Below are 11,955 nucleotides of genomic sequence, written 5' to 3' on the forward strand. Positions count from 1 at the left end.
GGAAAGGCAAATTGCAAAACTTTCCGGATGAGGTTGCGTAAAATCGTCTGCCCAATCCAAAGAGGGAGGAAAAAGGAGAAGGCTGGAAGGGAGGAGGAGGAGGAGGAGGAGAAGGATGAAAGGAGAAGGAGAAAGGGAAGAAGGAGAAGTGGTGGAAAAGAGGAAGGAAGGAAGGAAGGAAGGAAGGAAGGAAGGAAGGAAGGAAGGAAGGAAGGAAGGAAGGAAGGAAGGAAGGAAGGAAGGAAGGAAGGAAGTAGGAGTGATGGAGAAGATGAAGGGTGGGAGGGAGAAGGAGAAGGAATGTGCAGAAGACGGATGGAAGGGAGAAGGGTAGAAGAGAGAAGAAGGAATTGTAGAGAAGAAGGATGGAAGGGAGGAGGAGGAGGAGGAGTTGAGGAGAAGGATGGAAGAGAGAGAAGGAAGAGAAGGAGAGAAGGATGGAAGGCAGAAGGAGGAGGAATTGTGGAGAAGAAGGATAGAAGGGAGGAGGAATTGAGGAGAAGGAGAAGGAAGAGAGGAAGAGCGGTTGTAGAGAAGGATGGAAGAGAGAAAGAAGAGAGAAGGAAGAGGAGGAGAAGGATGGAAGAGAGAAGGAGGAAGGGAGAAGGAAGAGGAGGAGGAGGGATAGAGAAGGATAGAAGGGAGAAGGACGAAGAGAAGAAGAGGAAAGCAGTGAGTTAAAAATATCCCAGTAGCATTAACACATTATCAAAAAGTCTGGGAAGATCATTGTCTCGGCCAGTTACTGCAAAATAATAATAATAATAATAAGAAGAAGAAGAAGAAGAAGAAGAAGGAGAAGGAGGAGAAGGAGAAGGAGAAGGAGAAGAAGAAGAAGAAGAAGAAGAAGAAGAAGAAGAAGAAGAAGAAGAAGAAGAAGAAGAAGAAGAAGAAGAAGAAGAAGGGTGGCACCACGAGTGAATTTCCCAGGATTCTCCAGGAAGTTTGGGATTTCGGCAACAGATGCTGGTGAAAAAGAATAGAAGGCTCAAAAGAGAAAGGTTTGGAATGCAGGGCTGCCATCATTATAGGATGTTTATAGGAGTTTTATATTAGAGTATTATAGAGTATTATAGGAGTGAGGTTTATTAAGACAGGAGCGAAGGTGGGGCAATTGATTTAGTCATTTTCTGAGTGCTAAGTCTGTGGTTGACTCTTAACAATTCTAGGCGTGAAAATCTTAAAATTAAAATTCCCACGCTTCGGAAACCCTGATGTACAATAAACCTTCTCCAGACCCCAACTGGCTGGTTCTTTCAGCTTTGCAAATGGGGCACCATGACCTGGTCCTGAAGGTCATTAGCAGAGCTGCTCCTTATGGGACACGATGTCACGCCATGGGGCAGCCCTGCAATAGGAATAAAGGGGGGAAACCGGTGATCGACGTAGGCTTGGACACGCTAAGGAGAAATGCAGCTGATATATTGAATTAAAGACTGGTGGCTGAAGAATTCTGGGAGTTGAGGTCCACAAATGATGCCTGTGGGTTTCTGGGAATTGAAGTCCACAAATGTTAGATTATGAGAATTGAAGTCCATAAATGTTGGCTGGGGAATTCTGGGAGTTGAAGTCCACAAATGTTAAGATTATGAGAATTGAAGTCCATAAATGTTGGCTGAGGAATTCTGGGAATTGAAGTCCACAATTGCCGCCTGTGGGATTCTGGGAATTGAAGCCCACAATTGCCACCTGTGGGATTCTGGGAATTGAAGCCCACAAATGCTACCTGTGGGATTCTGGGAGTTGAAGTCCATAAATGTTGGCTGGGGAATTCTGAGAGTTGAAGGCCATACATGCTCACTGGGGAATTCTGGGATTTGGAAGTCTACCTATCTTAAAATTCCCAAGGCCAAGAAACTCTGATGTACAGAAACAAGTCCCCTTGAAATATCTTGAGCACAAATCTGAACTCTCCTCAAAATGTAACATTCCGAAGAAGACCTTTTACATTTTATAAGGATCAAGCAGGCTGATTCTAAACTCATAAAATATTTCTATGGTCTTTTTAGAGTTGCCAACAGAAAGAGAAGGGGGAGCAGTGCGGCAGCTTGCAAACCGAAAGTGTATTCCATAAATGTTTTCAAAGATAGTGACTAGGTGACTGAAGTTTCTGCAGCACAAAATTCTAATTGGAGAGCATGATTGATGACTCTGGGCTATGGATGTGTCCCATTGGAGGATATGAATTATGGTATACCAGGGAGTCCGTGGGAAACCAGGATCAAGGGTGACAAGGAACGATGTGCCTCAGAGTCGGCTACACCCAGGAAGTGCCGGCATGTTAACTCCCAATAAATCCTTTTGAAGTTTTGGAAGTTTGGCTCGAGACTCATTATTTAAATGGGAGTAACTGCCGGAATCCGGACACTGATAATGGGATAGTGGTACCCAATCTTTGTGCCATAGTGTCTGCATCTGGGAAAGGCCAAGGGCCTCTGACTAAAAGAAGCTAAGTTCAAGCTGACATTCAAATTCACCCTGTCCAATTTTCAACAGCTATGGAGAAGAATTTCGGATTGCAACTTGGATCTGAAAGAATCTAAAACTCTTTAGCCACCACGCAAGCAATTCCACTGCAGAGAACAAAAATGACAGCCGGCCATCATCCACAGTCAGGAAAAAAGCGGGATCAAAGCCCCTCTCCCCAGCTGAAGAGACAGCCAGCATCTTAGAATAGAATAGAGTAACAGTGCTGGAAGGGACCTTGTAGGTCATCTAGTCCAACCCCCTGCTCAACTCTCCAACCAGCCTTCGGTGAACGCAAATTTGGAGAGATATTTCTTCCCAATGCAAAAAAAAAAAAAAAAGGAGTCGGTCTGGAAGTAACCCATTAAATCTCCACGCGGGCCGCTGGTCTCCTTCTCTCAGGCTGTTTATAAAGAGAATGTTTAGAGAACTGGCATTCTTGATGGACAACAGCAAAGCGGAAAATGGAGCCCACGGAAGACCACCAAGGAAACTTCTCGCAAGCGTCTCCGTTTCCCGAAAGCAGGGCTGGCAGCCAGCCCCAGCTCTGGCCACCCACATCTTCTTCTAGTGAAGGCAGGAATCCTTCAAATTATGCAGCGTGCCAATATTTGAGGGGCTGTCCCAAAGAAGAGGGGGGGGTCAACCTGTTTTTTCCAAAGCACCAGAAGCAGGGGTGGGCTTTAAAAATTTTAGCAACCAGTTCTCTGCCCGGTTGCTGGTGGGCGTGGCCTAGTTGGCCTCCTGTACCATGGTGGGTGGGCATTTTTGCCCCCCCCGGGCTCTGGAGGCTCTCTGGAAGCCAGAAACGGGCCCATTTCCGGCCTTTCCAAACTTCTGGAGACCCGTTTTTCACCTTCCCCAGAGTCCAGAGGCTTTCCGCAAGCCTCCAGGAAGGCAAAAATGGCCTCTCCTGGCTCCACAGGCTCTCTGGAAGCCAGAAACAGGCCCATTTCCGGCCTTCCTGAACTTATGGGAGGCCTGTTTTTCACCATCCCCAGAGTCCGGAGGCTTTCCGCAAGCCTCCATGAGAGCAAAAAGAGCCTCCCCAGGCTCCAGAGGCTCTCTGGAAGCTAGAAACAGGCCCATTTCCAGCTTTCCTGAACTTCCGGAGGCCCATTTTTTGCTTACCCCAGAGTCCGGAGGCTTTCCTTGAGCTTCCAGGAGGGCAAAAACAGCATCTCCAGGCTCTCTGGAAGCCAGAAACAGGCCCATTTCTGGCCTTTCCGAACTTCCGGAGGCCCATTTTTCGCCTTTCCCAGAGTCCGGAGGCTTTCCTTCAGCTTCCAGGAGGGCAAAAATGGTCTCCCCAGGCTCCAGAGGCTCTCTGGAAGCCAGAAACAGGCCCATTTCTGGCCTTTCCGAACTTCCAGAGGCCTGTTTTTTCGCCTTCCCCAGAGTCCGGAGGCTTTCCTTGAGCTTCTAGGAGGGCAAAAACGGTCTCCCCAGGCTCCAGAGGCTCTCTGGAAGCCAGAAACAGGCCCATTTCTGGCCTTTCCGAACTTCCAGAGGCCTGTTTTTTCGCCTTCCCCAGAGTCCGGAGGCTTTCCTTGAGCTTCCAGTAGGGCAAAACCGGTCTCCCCAGGCTCCGGAGGCTCTCTGGAAGTCAGAAACAGGCCTATTTTCGGCCTTCCCGTTTTTCGCCCTCCCCGAGCCTCCGCACGGAACCTGCACTTCCTGCATCCAAAACAGGCCATGTGGGAAGGGTGGGGAGGGGTGGGAGAGGCCAGCCAAGAGTGGGGGGGGGTTCTCCAAATTGCACAGAATCTTAGCTGGGGGCTCTCCCGAAACCCTGCAAGCCCCCACCGGCCCACCCCTGACCAGAAGGCAGCACAACAACCAATGGATGGAAACTAACCAAGGATAAAAGCAGCCTAGAACTAAAGGAGAAATTTCCCAATCGTGAGAACAATGAACCAGTGGAAAGTCTCCAGAAGTTGTGGGTGCCCCAAACAATGGAGGATAATTACAAAGAGACTGGACAGACAGTTTGTCTGTCTCCTGCCCGAGCAGGGGGTCAGTCTAGAAGACCTCCAGGGTCTCTCCCAACTCTTATTATTCTTTGTTCTATACCCTATGAGCAAAGGCTGCAATTATTTTCTCTGCTTTTCCTCTCCATCAGCTTCCTCCGACGATCCCCTATTTTAATCCCGAATGCCCCCCTCTTCTCCTTCCCCACTTTAACGTTTATTTTCTCTGCAAACCAAGGCTGACAATGTACTTCAAACATTCCTTCCTGACCCTGCAATTCATCTTAAGAGCATTTACAGAGCCAATCACTGCTTGTAACCTTGGCTTGTAAACTGGAGGCTAGGCATAATTTTTTGACTATATATGTCCAGGTCCTGCGGTACTGTTTCTTCCCTGCCCCTCTAAATATATATACGTGTATAAAACAGCAAAACAGAATTACAGGGATTACATCTTCCTGCGAGAGAGAGAAATGACTCCTGTATATATCATTTGCTTTCAATAATGTAAATATGCAGGTAGTCCCTAAATGCGCAGTTCATTTAGTGACTGTTCAAAGTTGCAATGGCACTGAGAAAGGGGACTTACGGCCGTTTTTCACAACCTGGCAACCTGTGATGACCTGGAGTGTAACACAAACGTAACAAAATCCAAAATGTAAATAAACTGTCCTTTAATGCCTCCAACGTGGCCGCACTGTTCAATAATTCTCAGTTGGAGATAAAACATACTCAAAAATAGTCTTCAAAAGGAAGCAATGAGCAGATAGAGGTGAAATAAAAAAAAACGAACAAACTACAATGAAGGAAATTCCACAACGGACCAGGATAAGTAATTACCCAATTCAAGGACGCCAACCAAGATAACTTCAGCCCAAAATAACACACACTTTGCTTCTGGCAACACTGTGTTGTAACTGTCTCTCTTATATACTATTCTCCCCAGCTGCAACCAATGAGGGGGATCATGGCCGCTTCCTCCCTCGTAAGCCAAGTTGTTCCCTTCTCCGTTCCTCCCTATATCCTCCCTAGGATGCAGAGGGGATGGGCCTGGTTCTTTCTCTGACTGCCCAGCCGGCCTCTGCCCTTCCCCAGCCTCCTCCACAACCTCTGGCGCCACATCTCCACTCCCTGTCGGCTGTTCCTCCTCTCCCTCAGAGTCGACTCTAACAAGGGCATGACACAACCTTTGCAGCGTTCCCCAAGGTCACATGATCACAATTTGGATGGTTGGTAAATGGTTCGTATTTATGACGGTCACAGCTTCCCGGGGTCACGTGGTCCCTTCTTGTGACGTTCCAACAAGCAAAGTTAAGCAAAGGGGGAATCCAGATTCCCTTAACAGCTGCAATGATTCATTTAACAACAGTGACAAGAAAAGTTGTAAAAATGGGGCAAAACTCACTGAACAAATGTCACACTTAGCAACCTGAATTTTAGGCTCAATTATTGTCGTATGTCGAGGACTACCTGTATTTAAAGTAGTGCAAGTTCAGAAGATGTGGAGAGTCCTGGCCCGTAGAATTGCCAAGAATCGGACACGACTGAATGGCTAAGTTCCTCATCATCATCATCAGAAAAATTTCATGAGAAGAGTTCTCCACATCTCTACTCGTTGCAGAATACCTTATGCCACCAGACTTGAAATTCTAGACCTAGACAACCTAGTACTACTCCGCCTTCGGTCCGATCTAAGTGTAGTACATAAAATCATACACTGCAATGTCCTACCAGTCAACAAATACTTCAGCTTCAACCATAACAACACAAGAGCACACAATAGATACAAACTCAAGGTTAACCGCACCAAACTCGATTGCAGAAAATACGACTTAGCAACAGAGTGGTCAATGTCTGGAATACTCTACCTGACTGTGGTTTCTTCCCCAAACCCCAAAAACTTTAACCTTAGACTGTTTACTATTGACCTCACCCCTTTCCTAAGAGGGGCGTGCATAAGTACACCAACGTGCCTACCGTCCCTGTCCTATTGTTTCTTTTTATTTTTCTTATATGTAACCATTTTATATATTCATAACTATGTTTATACTTATGCCTGTTATCTAATACTTGCTTGACAAAGAAATAAATAATAAAATAATAATAATAATAATTAAACTACCCAGTATTGACCTCACCCCATTCCCAAGAGGTCTGTAAGGGGCGTGCATAAGCGCACAATCATGCCTACTGTCCCTGTCTTAATGTCCCCATTTATTTGTACCTATTTCCTGTATTCATGCTCAGGTTTACTCTTACATCTATCACCTTGTAAGCAATTGACAAATCAAATAAATAAATAAATAAATAAATAAAATCAATCATCATCAGATATATTTAAATATGTTATGTGACTATAATACAATTTGCTTTATTAATCCCTCCCTTTTAAAAAAATCTTGTTTATGCATTGGTTAGATTTAGCTTTGCCCATCGTCCAAATCAGTGTTTCTCAACTTTGGCATCTGGTCTGGATGACTTGGGGACTTCAACTCCCAGAATTCCCCAGCCAGCCTCTAGAGCACTGTTTCTCCACCTAATAAATGCCTCAGACATCATTGATTGCATTTCCACCCCATCTAGAGCTAATAAGCTGATATCAATAGGCAGCACAGACCCTTTGTGGGGTGGTGGGGTTTTTTTTTGCAACTTTTTATGTTTACTGTACAGTTCTTTAGTGACATCTGGTGGCTAAATCAAGACCCACATTCCAGAGTGAAATCAGAAGAACAGAGTTGGAAGGGACCTTGTAGGTCATCTAGTCCAACACCACCACCCCCAAAGCAGGAGACCCTACACCATTTCTGACAGGTGGCAATCCAGTCTCTTCTTGAAGGCTTCCAGTGATGAAGCTCCCACAACTTCTGAAGGCTGTTCCACTGGTTGATTGTTCTCCCTGTCAGAAAGTTTCTCCTTATTTCCAGGTTGAATCTCTCCTGGATCAGTTTCCATCCATTATTCCTTGTCTGGCTTTCGGGTGCCTTGGAAAATAGCTTGACCCCCCTTCCTCTCTGTGGCAGCCCCTCCTCAAATATTGGAAGACTGCTCTCCTGTCTCCCCTGGTCCTTCTCTTCCCTAGACTAGCCAGGCCCAGTTCCTGCAACCGTTCATCATATGTTTTAGTCTCCAGTCCCCTAATCATCCTGGTTGTTCTTCAAATCAAAGGCAAACTCTACTGTTTTGACCATATCTTCTGGCTCTGCTGTGCAAAGCCCCTGAAGGCAGGACAAGAAGCAATAAGGATGGAAACTAATGAAGGACAGAAGCAACTTAGAACTAAGGAGGAATTTCCTGACAGTGAGAACAATTAACCAGTGGAATAGCTTGCCTTCAGAAATTGTGAGTGCTCCATCACTGGAGGTTTTCAAGAAGAGATTGGACAGACATTTGTCTGGAATAGTACAGGGTCTCCTGCTTGAGTAGTGGGTTGGACTAGAAGACCTCCAGGCTCCCTCCGAACTACGATTCTGTTATCCTGTTATCCCTGTTTAGAAAGGTATACATAAGGGCCCTTGACGGCCTGTTCAAATCAGGGATCTCCCCTTCAAATTGGATGTTCAGGGTTGAAGTTAAACTGGTTAATCCCGGGCTGAGGTGAGCTGCAGATCCTGTCCCAGAGTTGATCGAAAGCAGCCAGCATTGTTCTCCCCAAAATTGGCTTAAGGAATAACAAAATAACAGAATAACAGGGTCGGAAGGGACCTTGGAGGTCCTCTAGTCCAGCCCCCTGCTCAAGCAGGAAATCCTATATACCATTTCAGACAAATGGTTTCTCCAGTGTTGGAGCATTTACAACTTCTGGAGTCAGGCCGTTCCACCGGTTTATTGTTCTCTCAGTCAGGAAATTCCTCCTTAGTTCTACGTTGCTTCTCTCCTTGGTTAGTTTCCACCCATTGCTTCTTGTCCTGCCTTCAGGGCCTTTGGAGAAGAGCTTGACTCCCTCTTCTTTGGGGCAGCCCCTCAAATATCGGAAGACTGCTATCATGTCACCCCTAGTCCTTCGTTTCATCAAACAAGACACCCATTTCCAGCAATCATTGTTTATATGTTTTAGCCTCCTAATCCTCTTCGTTGCTCTTCTCTGCACTCTTTGTAAACATCTTTTTTTTACATCCTGGAGACCAAAACTGGATGCCGTATTCCAAGGGTGGCCTTACCAAGGGATTATAAAGTGGTATTAGCACTCCACGTGGTTTTGATAAGGAGGCAAGCAGGACTATACCCAATTTTTCTAGCAGCGTTGCTCCCTGTGCCATCCATCTGGTTAACTCGCAAGATTTCGTTTTCCTTGCTATTTCTGACCTAGGCTCCCCGAGATCATGTAGCAGAATCCTGATAAAACCCCTTTTATTTAGGTTAAAGGGAATTCCTCTCCGGCAAAATCCCGGCAAACAGTCTTTTCAAGAGATTTCACAACTGCAGACCTTTATCAGGCTTGGAGAGTTGCCAGGCCGATATCTTCCAAACACCACGCTGTAGCAGGCAATACTTGGCAAGGTTCTTCACCCTAATGAATGAACTAATTGTCTCCTGCAAACCCCACTCCTCTTTTACTCCTCTTTTATTCCCCATGGGAGGGGCCATTCACCGTCCACCTGAGCCCTTTACTCCTGAGTCAACCCTTGTTCCTTAACTCTTCCTTTCTCCTGGCAGCTCTGTGCATGAGCACCACTGGGAACAGGCTCCAGCTGTTCTTCTTCCCCACTGATTTTCGACTCCGAAGGCAGCTGATAACTGTCAGACGTTCTGCCTCCAACGCAAAGCCCTCGTCTGAGCCTTCCCCAGACTCCAGGACGGGCCCCGGTTCCTCCCCAGCCTCCTCACTGTCTGAGTCTGTTGCCAGCTCTGCTGGCTGTTGACGGGCCACAACAGCCGTGTAAATGTATACATCCGAACTAGACTCTATTGTTTCTCTGCATCATATAATATATGTCGGTATATGCATACTTTAGTACTTATTTATTTATTCAGTCGTGTTTATGTAGTGTATATTGGAGGTGGTGAGCCTTTGAAAACTGCAGGCCACGAAATTTCATTTTAATGTATGCCGATTAGTGTACATTCAAAGTGACAATAGAATTATTTATTCTTATTCAACTCAGGGGCCTCAGGAGCAGTTCTCCCCTTTGAATGCGGCCTTCAGCCTTTTTTTAATCTGTCCAGCCAGGTCTTTCCATTTGCAGGTAGTCCTCGACTTACGACCACGATTGAGCCCAAAATTTCTGCTGCTAAGTGAGACCTTTGTTATAAAGTGTGTTTTGTCCTATTTTAATGGCCTTTCTTGCCATACTTGTGAACTGAATCACTCCGGTCATTAAGTTTGGGATATGGTTGTTAAGTGAAACCCCTGGCTTCCCCGTTGACTTGACTTGTCAGAAGGTCACAAAATGGGGTGACGTGACCCCAGGACAATGCAACCCATCGTAAATACAAGTCAGTTGTGAAGCATTGGGATTGTGACCCCGTGGCCGTGGAGATACTGCAGTGGTTGTTAAGTGTGGAAAATGGTCATAAGAAGTCACTTTTTCCAGTGCTGTTGTTACTTCAACCGGTCCTTAAATGAATTGTTGTAAGTCGAGGACTACCTGTGTTATTCAAAGGACACCATATTGTTGGGGGGGACGGGACACTTGACTGATTTGCAGCACATAGATAAACAGATAACAGATAATCAGAGTTGGAAGGGACCTTGTAGGTCATCTAGCCCAACCCGCTGCCCAAGCGGGAGACCCTACACCATTTCTGACAGATGGCAGTCCAGTCTCTTCTTGAAAGCCTCCAGGGATGAAGCTCCCACAACTTCCAGGGGAGACAGGATAGCAGCCTTCCAATATTTGAGGGGTAGCCACAGAGAGGAAGGGGAGTCAAGCTATTCTCCAAAGCACCCGAAGGCCAGACAAGGAAAATAAGGAGAAACCTTTGACCGTGAGAACAATCAACCCATGGAACAGAAGTTGCCCTCGGAAGTTGTGGGAGCTTCATCACTTGAGACTTTCAAGAAGAGATTGGACTGCCATTTGTCAGAAATGGCGTAGGGTCTCCTGCTTGGGCAGGGGGATTGGACTAGATGACCTACAAGGTCCCTTCCAACTCGGATGATCTGTTGTCTGTTATTGTCTGTCATCTGTTATCAAAGGGCAACGTTAAGCCAGATTGTCTCATGCAACGACGAATTCCTGAAAAGGAATGTATTGTGTGTCAAGGGAAAAAGGAGGAAAGACAACTGGCCTATAGAGAGATGGGAGGGGGAACGAGGACACACAGAGGAGCACGTGCACCTCGGTGGAATGTTTACTAAAGGCAGGGAGCTCAAAGGAACGTAAAGACATGCAAAGGCTGCTATGGAGATAAATCACAGAATGGCCTCTGGGGTAAGGAACCACCATTTGCCAAGAGGAGGGAAGATCTTGGTGTGTAAGATTTGTGCTTCTGGCCACTTCAGAAGTTCTGTTTTCGCTGGCAGAGGCACCACGGGACGGTCCTTCGCTTGGTCTAAGCACCCCGCAGGCTGGATCTGGTCCGCAGGCCTTGAGTTGGGACACCCCTGGAATAGGCTCTCCTGCTCGAGCAGGGGGTTGGACTAGATGATCTCCAAGGCCCTGTCCAACTCTGTTATTCTGTTACTCTGCTATTCTGTTGTTGCGGTTGTTAAGTCGAGGACTGACTGTGTAACTAGTAAAACTATTCTTATTATATGCCGGAAAAGGGAATAATCTGAAATAGACAACTGAGGAAATCAAGGTTTGATTATGTGATTTTAGAGAGGGGGGAAAGGCGGAGAGGAAGAAAGAGGGAGGAGAGAGAGAAAAAGAAAGAGAGGGAGAAGGGAGAAAGGGGGAGAGAAGGAGGGAGAGGGAGAGAGAGGGAGGGAGAGAGAAAAAGTGAGAGGGGCAGGAGGGAAAGAGAGAGGGAGGGGAGAGGGAGACAGAGGACAAAGGGAGAGGGGGACAGAGAAGGAGGAGAAAGGGAGACGGGGAGAGGAAGAGGAGGGAGGAGAGAGGGAGGGTGAGGGGGAAAAGGGAGAGAGAAGGAGGGAGAGGGAGAGAGCGAGGGGAGGGGAGGGAGAGAGAAAAAGTGAGAGGGGCAGGAGGGAAAGAGAGAGGGAGGGGAGAGGGAGACAGAGGACAAAGGGAGAGGGGGACAGAGAAGGAGGAGAAAGGGAGAGGGGGAGAGGAAGAGGGAGGGAGGAGAGAGGGAGGGTGAGGGGGAAAAGGGAGAGAGAAGGAGGGAGAGGGAGAGAGCGAGGGGAGGGGGAGGGAGAGAGAAAAAGTGAGAGGGGAGGAGGGAAAGAGAGAGGGAGGGGAGAGGGAGACAGAGGACAAAGGGAGAGGGGGACAGAGAAGGAGGAGAAAGGGAGAGGGGGAGAGGAAGAGGAGGGAGGAGAGAGGGAGGGAGAAGGCAGGAGAGAGAGGGAGAAGGGAGAGAGCGAGGGGGAGGGGGAGGGAGAGAGAAAAAGTGAGAGGGGCAGGAGGGAAAGAGAGAGGGAGGGGAGAGGGAGACAGAGGACAAAGGGAGAGGG

Source organism: Pseudonaja textilis, chromosome 1 (genome assembly GCF_049901715.1).
Source record: "Pseudonaja textilis isolate UNSWEBS1 chromosome 1, rPseTex1.2, whole genome shotgun sequence".
NCBI lineage: Eukaryota > Metazoa > Chordata > Lepidosauria > Squamata > Elapidae > Pseudonaja > Pseudonaja textilis.